General features: G+C 40.2%; 1 long non-coding RNA gene across 1 annotated transcript in view; it reads left to right on the forward strand.

Annotated features, from left to right (window-relative positions):
• LOC126914235 (uncharacterized) overlaps window positions 1–15,394 on the forward strand; it is a 137,693-nt gene that overhangs the window by 82,781 nt on the left and 39,518 nt on the right. The gene's annotated exons all lie outside the window — the stretch shown is intronic.

Here is a 15,394-nt window from a genome sequence, read left to right on the forward strand (position 1 = left end):
TTGTTGGATCGATATTAACCCTCGCGGTAAGATGTTTCCTTCATTTCTGGATCGTTTTATGTTCGACGCGTGATCTTTCACGTACAGTAGCGGTAGTGGAATTGCGAGATATCGTTGGAAGAAAAATACCGTTGCTCGAATTTTACTTTTGTAAAATATTAATTTCTTTGTAAGAGACAGATCGAGATAGAATTAATTAGATTAACTTGTCTTATTTATTATTGCAAAAACCTAAGAAGCGATGTGTGAATGTTTAATTACGATGTATAACATCAGAAGTAACTTCTAATGAATTTTATTCGATTCTATTGAATATTTTAAATTAATCATATTATGTATATATTACAAAGTATAAATAGTAAAATATTTTATAACGTATCGTAGAATATTTACGTACTTGATATTAGAAAGATACTCTGATCATTTTGATCAATTAACAAATCAGAAAACGAATGTACAAATTAAATCTGCAGAAATACATAAAATCGACAATTGAAACTTCTCATTCTATTTTTAGCGAATGAAGCGAGTCTTCCTTTGAGTCCCATTTTTTTTTATTCGTATATTTAAAAATATAAATTTATATAAAAATCTGCGGTGTATTAATTACCAATACTATATTTTAATTTTCGTATATCCACGTAATATATAGTAACTACAGTTAATCTGCAAAATTCCTCTCCCCTCGCTTGCGCCATTGTATTAATAAACCCACGTTGCCATAAGTTCGCAAACAGGTCGGTCCCGTATATACTTGTAAATTGTGAGACAAATAGAGTCTTGCCGAATTTACCGGAGTAGACACAATGGCGTAACGAGGTATCAAAACAGAGCAGCGTAACGCTTCTATTTGTCGCGTCGCATATTTCATTCCGGTCGGCGAAGGTTAACGCCATTATACACGCCAACGTTTTCCGAAATTATTAACCGCGTACGGCTCAGACGACGCGGGCGCGTTTCCGCTGCGAAACATATCGCTTCTAATACCATAACCGTGTTTACGTTGGGTGACAATGCGATTAGAAGGAGAATAGGGGTGGAAAGAGAGAGGTTGAGAGGCGCGACATCGAGACGCGGAGTAGCCTTAGGTCGTCTAGACGCGTAGCGTTGTTGTGATGTATAATGACGCGTAACGAGATTAGTAACTTTATAAAACGTCGTAAACATTGTTTACTAACTATCGTTTACCTTGAAACTCTTAAAGACAGTCGCAGGGAAAGGCTGGCACCCATCTCGAGCCAAGCGTCTGTGCCTTAACGTCCGCTACTACTGTACCTACTTCCCGCGCATGAGTGCTTGAGAACTTTTCAAGGAATTTCTTAATGGGCAGATGCGTTACACGAGCCCGTCCTTGATAATTTTGTTGTTTCATCGAACGTGTTATCGGTATAAAGTTGACACGAATTTGTTTTCTTTCGACTTTCGAACGTTTCTATACGAAATAAAAATAATAGGGAAACTTTAATGAAAGAAATTGTAAAATATGTTCGTTTCTATAATACACACATACGTGTCTGTAAATATATTATGCCAATTTCAGTGATCATATTAATTAAATTCGAAGAAGATAATATAGGAATTTGTAAGAGAAATTATGAAATATGTTATGAAACACGCATGTATCTGTAAATATTAACAAAATAATTCCTCGCTAAATTCTAGAGACTCTAGAGATCTTTGACGTTTGATCGTGGATTCACGGTTTATCTATGACCAGACAAAGAAACAATGGGAAACGACGAGACACGATTTCTGTCGGAGTGTATCGTGCACACCCAGTTGCGGTATTAAAACTCCGTTGTTCGCGAGGGCCGTGAAGCGGCTGGTGGACTTGAAAGTGGTTTACATCCATCTTTCGTGGTTTAACACGAGCCAGCCGACTTTCAACCCCTCGTCTTGCATCGTCAGGAATGTTTAATTAACGCACTTCGACCCGCTTTTCCTGGACTTCCATTGTTGACATTTTTCTGCCACGAACACGACGTGCTCTTACTACCACCCGGGGACTATCCAACTTTCTTAATGGCCAGGTGACTGGCTCTTTAAGTGTTATTAGCATGCGCGAAGTGTAAAGTTTCGTGTCAGGCGCTCCTTCCAGAAAAGTGCCTGTATTTTCGGTAGACTTATGTTTCTCAAGTTTTTTTAAATTTTAATAGCCACATGGGGCACGGATTATCATTAATTATACTTGCATGTAATGTTCAATAGATCTTATCTAGTATAAAATATTATATTAAATAGGAAGACTGTATTTGAGATATGTTAGTTATATATATATATATGTATATGTAGGTATACTGAATTATTCTGCAGAACATATGTCAAATTTTTTAATCAATTTTTTTTAAATTAGTAAAAATACGTACATATGTTTTTGTTGTGTTCTTATTTACATTTTTAAGTAAACTCATTCTTTAGATAAAGTTCGTTCAGTTTGAAGATGTTTTAAATAGTTTGTGAGTGTCAGAAATTAAAATATGTTACTTATAAGAGGGTATATCTAATACGAAAAGAGGACAATATCAGAGTAGTTGCCTATTTCCTAACTTTATAAAATCACTTTACCGCGTATTCAAAAGGAAAAGGTATGAAATTTTATGTTGGCGATGAAACTTATTCGATCATACAAATTTTTTATTCTATCTTTTCACAGACTGTGAAATTTTACAACGCTATAAATTTTTTAGAATTTACCATAAATATTGCGAGAAAAAATTAATTCTTCCGATAGCAACAAAATAATACCGTATAAATCTATGTAATAGATGTAAGAGATATTAAGCAGATGTGTGAAATTCCTCTTCACGATCACGATATTTAAAAAAAAAAAAAAAAACAGAATGCAATGTAACTCACATAAATTGTACAATGTAATTGAACATTTTACAAAAGAAGGACATTGATATGAAATATAATTTACAAACCTTGAAAATTATCAAACATAATACAACTGATTAATTTATTAAATTTTACATACATTTGATACTTGTTAAAAAAAACGATGAAAAATATAATATAAAAAATACACAAACAAGTTAATATCATTTTTACATATTCATATACTTTCGTAATAAACTCGAATTTCTATTGTACTGCCGAGAACCGATCGCAGAACGGTTACTTAGCTATTATACTCAACCCCTGGCCGTCGTCATCGACCTAACGTATTCACGTGTCATCGTCAGTAGCGATGACCTAAGGAGAAAGCGGTTAGTGCATCGTTTCTCCTGGACGAGATGCTCTTAGAGCGCTCTCATCCCCTATTGACGTCCCCGGTACAACTACCCTGCATTATCGGCAATTCCACTGACCTAAGGAGGAGTCCTTCGTGAGCAAGATGCTCTGAGAACGCGTAAGGCACGAGCAGCTGCTCGAATCACCAATATTGATACTGCCGTTACCATGTCACGCTGGAAGACGTCACGTCACGTTAAATTCGCGGCAAAAATGCTTTCCCCTTTAATGATACATTCCCTGAGAAGCACGCGGAAGCGAACGAAACAATGGTTCTCTGTTTATGAAGCAATCATATCTGATAGATATTCAGTGGATGATGTAGCTGAACGAAGGTAGTACAAGAACAGAAATTGTGTATTAGCTCGATAGCGTGACAGAGTACGAGATATTTCAATATTTTTAAAAGTAAGATTATTTTTTAAATAAATTGTTCGGTGTTGGTCATCTTTAGTATCTTCCTTCTGTAGTAGGCTCTTTCGTTTCGATGAATATTTAGTGTTGTAGGTACTTCAATTATTATTTTATTAATATTCAGATACCTAATTTCTCACTCACTTATTATGCATGAGACAACGTCTCATATAATCGCCGAGTTTTAGGGCAGCACAATTTTTACGAGCTAAGAGGTCTTCGTATTTTTCTTTCGAAACAGGCTTGCTCCTCTCAACCACAATTTAAGTAAAAATTTCAACAATTTTATCAACAATTTCATTATTTTTTTCTCTTCTTATCACCATTGGCATTATTCCAATTGCGAGAACTAATAATCAGAATTTTTAGCATACCTCGTATTTGCCATTTTCTTCGATTCATCGCTTAGTTATTTTACAAAAGTACAAATAAAATACAGATTCGAAAAGTACAATATCATGATCTAAAATTTTGTTTACATAACTATATAAGTAACATAGAAGTGATAAAAATTCACTTTTCCAAGCCGAATTTCCATAAACTTTTAGGAAAACATAGAATATGTAGAGTAGCACATTACATCTCGTTAACTCTGTTTTTAGAAAACACAAAAAGAATACTCGGTAGAGCAGGATAACATCGCTTCACAGTGATATCTGAATACAAAAGAAGAGGCCATAAATGTGCCAACACTCAAAGACAAACCCCACCCCTTTGATTTAATTTCTACTAGTACATAGAACGCCTCTTGTCTCGTAAATCTTTCTAAAAATCAAACTTCTTCAAACAATGGTAATACGATGGAACAAAAATGACGCTAAAACCACAATTAATGTCAACATAGGAACGGTTGTTACGTATCTCGCAAATTGTTTTCAGAGCTATCGCGTTAAAGAGACAAAATGGGAATCAAAGAAAAATGCGATAGAACATCTCTGCTATAAGAACATCCTCGACTGTTGTAAAAAAGAATGAGCATATAACGAACGATCCGTTCGCGTATGAAAACGAATCTGTTCGAGTTCCTGAACAGCGTGTGCGATGACTAGCACGGATAATCAAACTCCCACTATGCTAATAGCGAGATCGACATCGGTACGCAAACGTCTGTGTCTCATCTCGCGAATCCTCCACTACGTCAACATCTCGTGTTAAGAAAAATACAATACGAAGTAGGGAAAGAGGAGCACAGGGCATTAGCAACGAGAATGGAACGAAAGCTGGCTTACGATTCAACCAAGAGAAGGGACAAGAAAGTTTCCTGTTGGCCTGTTATATCGGGCATTCGAGGACGGAGCATCGTACGCGACTCATTAAACGCGTTGGCCTCTGGAAAGCAGCGCGTTGTATCTGGTTGGCGGGTGGTATCGCAGGGCGCATCATCGGTGGCAGCCGTAGAAGCGGAAACAACGAGGAGGAAGAAGCACGTCGCAGTTGATAGGCAAGACGCCTTTAGAGTGCGTAGGGGTTGAGCACCCGTTTGATGCCCTACATAGCGGAGAGTCTCGTAGACCGGAGAGGGTGGCGGTCGGGATGGTCTGGGCAGGGACGAAAGTGGTGCGAGGGTGGTAGAAGGTGAGTTCCGAGGAAGGAGGAAGACGAGGATCGAGGGTGGCGGAGAAGGAGGCAGGTAGAAAGAGGTGGAGGGCGGTGGGGCTCTTTGGGGCTCTGAAAATGCAGCGTAATTTGTCTTTGTCTGGCGGGGGCGAGCGCGCAGTAACGGCGAGAAGGGCGGCCTGAGGAGAAGGGTGAAGGGTGGCAGCATGGGAGGAGAAGGTGGTTGTAGGGTGGTCGGTTGGGTGGTGGACGGGTGGTAGAGTTTGGTGGCGAGAAGAGCGGAAAAGGGGGTTGAGGTAAAGAGAGTGACGGGGAGAAGGCTCAGAAGGGGCAAGAGAAAGAGAAGGAGAAAGAGAAAGAGAAAGAGAAAGAGAAAGAGGGAAAGGTAAGAGAAGTAGCGGAATAGAAAGAGAGAGAAGGAGACAGATTCCGTGCTTGACCCGCCTGGGATCGATGCGTTCGTCTGCCAGAACGCCGAGACGCCCGCGTCCTTCCTTCCTTCCTTCCTTCCTTCTCTCTTCTCTTCTCTTCGACTACTCCCTTCCTACCTATCTTACTCGTTCTCCGTCTCTCTTTCGTGCCCAGTTTCGTCCTCCGTGCTTTCGTCATTCGTGCTGCTGACGCTGATGCTGATGCTTCTGCTAGCTACCGTCGGAGCTGCTAACCCCCCTACTCTCCCTTCGGCACACCACCTTCTCTGCCGCCACATCCTCCTCGTCCTCCGCCGCCTCTTCCACCTTCCACCTCATCCTCCACCTCCTCCTCTTTCGCTCTTCCCTTTTCGAAAAGCAGCGTCGTTGGCCGTCGGCGCAACGCACACGCCGTTAACCGCACTGCACAACGCGTGCAATCCGCCTCACCACCCACCAACCTACCGGCAACCTTACCCACTCTCTACGTTCCCTCGTCTCTGACTCACGGCCTTCTCGTTGCCCCTCTCTCTGTCTGCGTCGCCCCGCGTCGCCTCTTCGACCCTCTTCCACCGGTTACGACACACGTACACGCAAGACCGAACACGTGCTCGTACATTCGAGGGACGTACCCGCACACCTTCACGCCAGCACGCACGTAGTTGCAGTTGCGCTGAGTCACACGCACACATGTCCTCTTTCCAGCCCGTCGTCTACTACTCCAACCGCCTCCTCCTCCTCCTCCACCTCCGTCCACCTCCTCCGCTACCTCCTACACCTCCAGCTCCAACCTCCTTCCCTTTTCCGCGTCCGTCCCTTTTCCGCTTCGAATCGCGCTCCCTTACTCCCACGCTCACGCAAACCCAGGACCTACGGACCTAGGAACCGCACCCCGAATATCGAGCCGCTCTCTCCAACGTCGCCGAATGCTTTTCGGGAATGCGGTCCGTCCGATATCTCTCTTCCTCGTCGCGGCCCGGCCACGCTCGCCTGCTTGCGAGCGAGCCTGCATTTTCAGAAGCCGGAGAGAACAGTCTCTCTCTCCTTTACCCTCCAGCCACCACCGGCGAGAGAGCGGAGATTCGTGGCTTTGCTCCGCCGCGAAACACCAATGCCAAATTGAGCGCGCTGCAATTAATTTCCCCGTGGCCCTTTGACCCCTTCCTCTTTTTCCTTCGATCTCTCCTTTTCGTCGCGTTGTTCAAACCTGAAAATTGATAGTTCCATTCCGGTCACCCGGACCAAGATACTTCTTCACCCCTCCGCGAGATTCATCGGTTCGTATCGAAGAAAGTTTACAAGAATCCGAATAACAAAACTGGCTGATGATTTAATGGATTCGAACGAGAACTTTTGAGCGGACAGTGTAGGAAGTGGATGGACATGGTGGTGGGACGTTGTTTTGTTTTACAGGACGTCGAGGAAAGGTTGTACGCCGGAGCTTGTATTTGTCAGATTACCGCTTTTGACGCAAAGGAGTGGGTGGAATGAATTTACTGAAAATCACTCACTTTTTTTCGGAACGGTATATTAGAAAGACGTAACAAGTTTGTTCATACGAAACTAATAAAATTTAATGATCGTCCAATCTCGAATGTAAAACACATATATCTTATCGATGACACATAAATACGCATAAGTAAATATTTTTCGTGTATTTTACTCCGATCTTTACTACCTAATACGTACGTACGTGTAAACGATAGAATCACGTGCTCAGTTCTCTGGCTATTTGTATACGTTAAATTCTCTCGCTTCGTACTTCACTGTAGTATCTCGGTTTTTTAAGGGTTTTACGAGTTACAAGATATTTAGAAGCATACACTTGGAAAAAATCATCAAAGTATTTGAACACTCAATTGTTCACGATGGTAAACCAGGCGAAACTACATCTTCAACGCTAATTGTACGTTTAAAACTATTATTCATGCTGTTGTACTAATTGTTCACTGATTGTAAGCGTATGTTTGCATTAAATATCCCGTAACGTCTACGTAATAAATTTTCGGATTTGTTGAAAATTTTATTATTTATAAACGCGATTGTCGCATCTCGTGTAGCGTTTCGGTATTTTGAAAAACTTTCGTTTATAATGCGAACGATATACTCGTAAAAAGATCCTGTGACAAGCGTTCGGGTACTTTAGTGAACCACTTTATATAGAAAACTCGTAGAAAAATCGAGGTCAACCGGTTGCTAATTCCAAAATGTCGCTGCTCGAGCTGGGACGACGAGTCTCGAAAATGAAAAGTCCCGAACCAGCTCGGCATCGCTGTCAAGATTCCAAAGCGGCGCGCTGAAAGATTCATAGGAATAAACAGCGTACGATGGAAAAGAGCGGCATACCCTGGTGCGGGGGTGGAAGTAAAAAGGGGTTGGCTAGGGGGTTGGAGGTGGGACGGCTCGGGTTGGAACGTCGGCGTCGCCGTTGACGTAACTTCGCGAAATACGTAATTAAATAGCGAGTCGATCCGTTCCATCGTCGAGTATCCCGCGGGGTACATTCCGATTTCTGCATTCTGCCCCGTTCCCCCGTTTGCCGCGGCGCGCTTCCTCCATTACCCTGGGCCGCGTTGCATATTTCAGCCATCCGATTTCCAGCCCTGTCACCGTTTCGCCCCGTTTTATCTCGCCGATAATTGTATTTCCGTTCAGCGCCGTTGATCAGACCACCGGCGCGCGGTCAACGTGTGCTCCGATATATTTATAATCGAACATCCCGCCGGAAAGGGACGAGTAATACGGAATAATCCGCCATGGATTCTAAGTTGCTTCTATTTTTCGTTTTATTTTTCTCTTTTTTACTTTTTCTCTTTCTCCTTTTACGAGGAGATAGATTTATTTAAATAAAGTGACTCTTGCGAGTTCTTTCTTGGATAATTAGAAATTGGAGATAATTTCAAGTCTCGTTAATCGTTAGGTTATTCCATAAATAATGTTGCGTTCGCATAAGTAAACATATTGACAACTCGAGAACATGAAAGAAGTTTAAAATATAAAATTTTCAACTGTAAAACTGTTGATAAATAATTTATTATTTGTTTGTTTTGTAAAGCTATGTTTTATCTCCCGTATCGCATTTTAATTTTCTATTAAACGACTGTTTAAATTTTCATATAAAATGTTCGCGAAATAGTTCACTATCGTATTTCATTTTTTACTCTTTATAGCATTCTGTAATGATCGAAGTAAATGAAAATCCGCTGATAAGGAAAGCGCGTTATACCGTGAAGATAAAGAGAGAAAAATCAATTGTTTTAAAAAATGTTATTCTTTTATAAATATATTTTCATTAAAGAATTTATGCTCGTTTGTTGTATATTGGAATACCCTAAGCTTTTTAATGGAATCCCGTTAACTTGTATGATGTAATCCGATCATTTTGCTAAAGATCAACAAGAGGTTTGGATATTAGCGGAATTATATAAAAATTGTACGAGAGAAACGCGGACTCGTATTATATGGCACGGAAAACTGGAATCCGAAAAATATAGATGAATCTTTTTACTGGAAATAAATTAAAAAAAAAAAGGTTTACCTCTATTTGAAATCTTTGATATATTGATGCAACGTCGAAACTGAAAATCCATTATTATTGTCAGAGGCACATACATCGGACGAAAATTAAGCGAAACTAAAAGAATTTATTATTTTTTAAAAGTAAATCAATCGTTAAATTAATTTAAAATATCGAAGAATAATGAACCGAGTTAAAAGCGTTCCATTTAAAGCAGCTGGGCTAGACGCTTCTTTTTAAAAATTGAGCAGGTGAATTAAGGAATTAAAGTAAATGCAATTTAGGCGATCTGCGCGCTTCGTTATACGATTTAAGTTAAATCAAAGGTCAGGTGTCGCGTCGCGGGTCAACAAGATCAGTTTCCAATATCCATGCATGTCTAAGGTTTTTTCTGTCATTACGATTGTCAGTCGCGTATATCAAACGGTCACACTTAATAACGAGGTCGGTCATTGATTTCTTGATACACCGTACTCGCACAGACAAAAGATTTTGATCAGAAATCGATATCGTGACAAACGAGATTTTAAAGTGGTATCAATCTTCATCAATTTCTTTTCATTGAATAATTTGAATTTTCTATTCGGCCATGTCAGAATGGTCCATGAATAATACGTCAAAATTCGAAGATATTTTGTAAAATCGTTTTGTCGAGTCGAGTATTTTTCTTCGAAAGAAATTTAGAACTCTGATAAACCTTTTGTTACGCTATTCAAATCAAGTACCCAATACGCTGTAGGATCATGCTGTTTTAATACTATACACATGCTGATGTCTTCAAAATCGTATTCATCTTCTGCCATCTTAGATATTAATCCAATTTATCATCGTGTTCTACAGTTTCATGATACAATTCAAATCGCATTATCTACTTGTATCGATAACAAGTTCAAGTTACCACGGATTCTTAAAGAAACCGCAGAGAGTATATTTTAAGAGTAATACGAATTCTAACAAAATATAGAGAAAATTACAAGCCTTTTATCGTTCGAAAACTTCCGCAATTTTAAAAGCCAATATTATTATCCAATAATGCAATCTTCCTTACAAATATCGCGCGCAACGATATTTCTCATTTCACTTAACGAAACCGAAAAATCGTTCCAGTCCTCCGCACATGATTAATACGAACGATTAAGGAAAACCGAATACCACGCCGTCATACCAAAACCAATTTCCCGCAGACGATTAATATTAAAACAATTCGACGTAACAACATGGTGGCCAGGAATGATTAACAAGATGAAATGATTATGATTGAACAGGAACGTGATCCACGTCAATTTCCCGGCCGGCCAATCGACTTTTGTCATCCGAACACCGTACTAAATCAAACGCAAGCAGGTCCAGACGTCATCCGGGGCGAATACCGGAAACGAGCTGTCTCGCGCTAGGTATCCGTGTATCAATACGTTCAGCGAATCACAGCGATTAATCGGGCGCCGATAATTTTCCAATTTCGAGTCACCGCGGACCAATGGTTGGAACGAGAGTCACAGAGGAGGGGAGTTTAACCCTTCTTCTAGTTGGAAGTAGTAGCGCGTGGAAGAAACAGCGTCACGAGAGGGTAGGAAATCACCGACACTCCAATCGTGGATATACGAGGTCGATAACTCTTTTTACCTTTTCCTTTTTCCGCGTTTTCCCTTATCCGCCCTCCTCGGAGTCTGAGATCGAAGCGGCGCGGCCGGAAACGCAATCGAACCGTCTTTCGATTCACTTAACGGACGGTATTAACTCACGTAACGTATTATGCCGGGATGTAAATATACAGTAAAGTATCTTTACGAGCATTCTCTACAAGTTCGCTCTCTTATCCGGCCGATAAAATTTACAGCGTCTGCAAGGGCTCTCCGCCGCCACACAGAGCACGAGCCACGCGTCTCTGCAGACGCGTGCAAGCATACAGGATGTACCAGGCAATTCGGACAAGTCGTTTGAAATATCGAAAATGATTAGAAATATTATATATTAGAATTATTATATATTGGTATAGTTGGAAAATAGTTTGATAGACGAGTGTGCATTTGTGCATTTACAGACTACGATTTACAAGTTCATTCTCATTGAAGCCCTAAAACATATTCGCAGAATGATTGGAATTTTTAGTTCAATATCTGCACGATGAATCGCCGGTTAATTTATGTTTTAGAAATAGAACTCGGCGCCCTCGTTCTGATGGAACGCGTACATTTATGAGAAGAGTTATGGAAATAAATGACGAATGTTAAATTACGCGACATAACAATTTTTAATATTGCGTGGCTAAGCTATTTTAATTCCATCGACGAAAGGGATAATTCTATTTTATTTTCTAATACAGCATCCGTATAAAATGGAGTTTGGTTTGCGCTGCGCGTTTTACTGTTTGCGTAGAATCAATTCCTGGATTCGAAATGGGTGACTAAAGTGTAAATTTATAACGAACTATATGAAGTTTCGAAATCCGGATGGCACATTCGCGCGGCTCGTATTCCATATCGATATTGGTGCAGCTGAATGATTCTGTACAGTGCACACTCAATTATTCGTAAATCGCCGATTTTCGGTTTTCAAGTACTAAATCAAAAAGATTCGATACCTTCGTTTCGCGTTTAAATTACAAGCATACTTTCTTTTCTTAAAACCAAATTAGGCTATTAGAAATTGAATTAAATTACGATGTACGAATAACGCACACAGCGTTGTGCAACACAACCAGCATCGTATTTATGACTCGCACATATTTTCTGCCATCCAGAAAACTTTCTCCCAATTTTTTTAAATCGCCTAAAAAAGAAGCGACAATTTTTTAAACTTTACAACGTCGATGAGTCGCAAAGATTTGTTGTATTTACAAATATTTCCTAAAAACAATCTCAACGTTAAATCTACGAAATCTACGTTAAAAAGTTGCTCCCATATAAAAAACAAAAATATGACCAATTTTTAGCCTTCTGATTTTTATGCTAATTTCCTCAAATACCCGCAGCATATTGGCATAATAACAAAAGCTGGAAACCTCTTCGTCATGGAGCTCGTGGTAACATCAAATTCACCCTCGTCAAATACCCGCCATAATCCAAAGTTTTCGTATCGACGAGGAACAAGCGAAAGCGTGTGTAAAGCTCGCGAGATTGTTCGAAAATCGAGCGTCGTCGTCGTGAGAAAGGATATGTCTCGTAAAGGAAGAGGGTGGACGTTGTCGAGAAAGGAGAAGAGGGGCAGGCATCGCGTTATTAGATACCAGATCTCTGCTCGACCGTGCTCCCAAGCAAAACGCGTCGCCAGCAGAACGGTGCGGGTTAAGTTCCGGGAAGAGGCGTGAGTTCCGGCTACGCACGCCGTTCAGCTTGGTATAACGTGTACCAGATACGTACGTGTACCGTGCAGTACCTGAGGATAGGCTCAGGTTGGCCCGCTGACGACAAATGTAAGGCCACGTTCCTCCAGGCGAAATTATGCTTAGGAATGTCTTTGGTCACGGCTTCGACGTAGAACTACGTTTCGTAGAATGCCGCGTGAATTTGCATAGAAGTGTCTTGACCCTGTGTAACGTTTTGTGATTTAGAAACCGCTCTGGCATCATTGTTCTACGTATCATTTTTCTTATTTTTCTATATTATTCCCGATATTCTATACATAACATATTTACACTATATTCTTACTCTTGTACTCTTTAGTCGATTATATTTATCGTTTCTTTTTAATCCTTATACTACGTCGTTTTTGGTATAATTTAACGTAATTTTTGTTTGCGTTAATTTATTTATCAATCATCTAATGTGTTTTATTAATACATTATTGTGGTATTATTATCGGGCGGCTCGTTTATAACAGTTATTGGTAATAAATGCCAATTGTTAGATCGAAACGAAAGACTACCATTAATTATAATGTGTCTCTTTCGTAAACAAACGAAATCGCAGTTGCAAAGAGTTAACCAATTTGCATGTCAGAGTAGCCACATCAAACTTTCCTGAGCTAATTTCCATCAAAACGAGTAGCCTGTCATTCAGATTTCTTCTCAAATGAATTTACTTCAATTTAAATTGTTTTATTGCGTGCTATCAATCCTTTATAATTTTATGACACTGACTCGCGGTATGTGGTATGTACGTTAAATGAATTGTAGGAAGATTTAGTTTCTTCTAAAGTAAATTAATCTTATGACCATTCACGTTTTTTTTTTTCACTAACACGAGATTGAAAGAATTAACAAATAGCAAAAATATTTCTCGAATAAATGAAAATTTGTTAAAGAAAACATCAAAGAGGATGTTCTGTTAAACTCTTTACGAACAATAATAGTAACTTAATTTATTATTACACTTTCAAGTAACTGCTTAGCTCTTAGCAAATTGGTATGCTCTTTCATCTACTCGAGCATTCTTCGCCTACTATTTTGTGGCTTTAACAGTGGTCTCTTGGTAGCGTCTCTTCCGCGCAATTATACGGAATAAGGATTTCTTTCTAAAAAGGATTCGCTTCGAAAAGTCGATCTCGTTTTCGAGGGACGAAAGAAAAGTCGATCTCGTTCCGTGACAATCCTTTCCACGGTAATTTCTTTGCACCTCGTCCGTTCTTTTTCTTTACTGTGAACCCGCCTCCTTTTCTCTTCGGTCTTTTACTAGTTTTTGTGCACGTTGTTGCTGAAAATTTTTGGCTTTGTACCCGTTCCCTTTAACGAAGTCCGCTTAATTATATGACAAGTCGAGCACGGTTGAATTCTTGCGAGGTTCAAGCGTCTAACGATCGCTTCTTAAACTATTCTATTCAGTACTCTGCTGGTAGAGCGACCTTTTATTTAAATTAAAAAAACTCACCGCCATTAAAATGCATCGTGCCTCTTAATTCTTGATAATATATAGGGTTCGATGGAAATTTTCTATGTTTCCGTCTCATAAAATGCCGCTGTATCATGTTTGCGAAATACTATTATAATTACGGGTAATGTAAATTTGCAACGTTTGATTTTCCTTTTCGATAAACTTTCAGTTTTATATATGATAGTTTTACAATGCTGCAAATGAATTAGTAATGCGTTGATATTAGATATTCAACTTCAAAATTTTTCATAAAATAAATTTACAAAATCAACATAGAAGAGAAATTTGAAACAGCAGAAACTTCTGTGTCGGAAATTACTTAAACATGAATCTTTTTTACACGAATTCCTCTAAGTTTTAATATCTCAATTTTATAAATACTGAGGTCGCTACTTCTTGCACCAAGTCGCAGATATTTACATGTAGGTACATATATATATATTATATCGTATCTGCACGCTGCTTCGCCTACATAAAAGATCACGAGAAACCTAGTTCTACCATCTCACGCAGAAAAGGAGGCGAGAGGCAACGCTCAAAAACCAAATAAATCTCGCGTCTTGCTCGCGACGCGGCTTAAACAAGTTTATCTAGAGAACAAAGTACGTACTATAACGGTACCTATCGGAAGCGACATCTCTTTCATCGCCATCCGCTACCCCAGAAGAGCAAGTAAAAAACGAGTTTGCTCCTCTCGCCTCGGAAGAACTGTTTCCCCCCCGATTCACTAACTCCGTTCAAATAGCCGGCAAAAATGGGGCAAAAATGGAGCAAAAAGACGCGGGACGGAGAAAGAGAGCCGAGAAGGGAAGGGGAAATCTTTCGCCGATTAGCCGAAGGAACGGTGGATGAATTCGGTCTGAAGCGGCAATTAAGCCAGCCATGCATTTTCTGGAGCTAGTCGGCCAGCGAATTTCAGTCGGTCGTTCCACGAACTCAGAGAGCTGAACGAAGAGCTGCAACGAAGAAGCTGAAGAGGAATTCCCGCAACGTAAGTGGAGACACGGAATCCGATCGAAGGAGTGCGTCTTGGTGGCGCCGTTGCGTCTCTGCGTTAGTCGAGACGGCAGTCTGGGAACGTGCCGTTCCAGGGCGTCCGTTTACTTAGCGGGAAAAAAGAAAGGATAGATGCAGCAGATTGATTGCACGCCGAGCAGGGAAAGGGATCTTACGAAAATGCGACTGCGCTTCGTGGCACCGAGATTATCCGCAACATCGCCTATGGCACTTGGCCGAACCTGGATGGAACGTGTCCCCGAATGGAATCTCTGTCGTCCTATAATTTAGCGTCTCTTTACACTTTTACAGTCTCAGAGGAAGTCTCGATGACCGCGATGCGCTGAAAGAAACTGGGTCTTGGAAACGTGGAAACTGCGTTTTTGCTAGGTTTTGTTCGAACACTTTACAGAACAAATGATAAACATCTGTAGTTTTGTTCCGCGATTTTCAATGTC

Source organism: Bombus affinis, chromosome 3 (assembly GCF_024516045.1).
Source record: "Bombus affinis isolate iyBomAffi1 chromosome 3, iyBomAffi1.2, whole genome shotgun sequence".
In the NCBI taxonomy this organism is placed as follows: Eukaryota; Metazoa; Arthropoda; class Insecta; order Hymenoptera; family Apidae; genus Bombus; species Bombus affinis.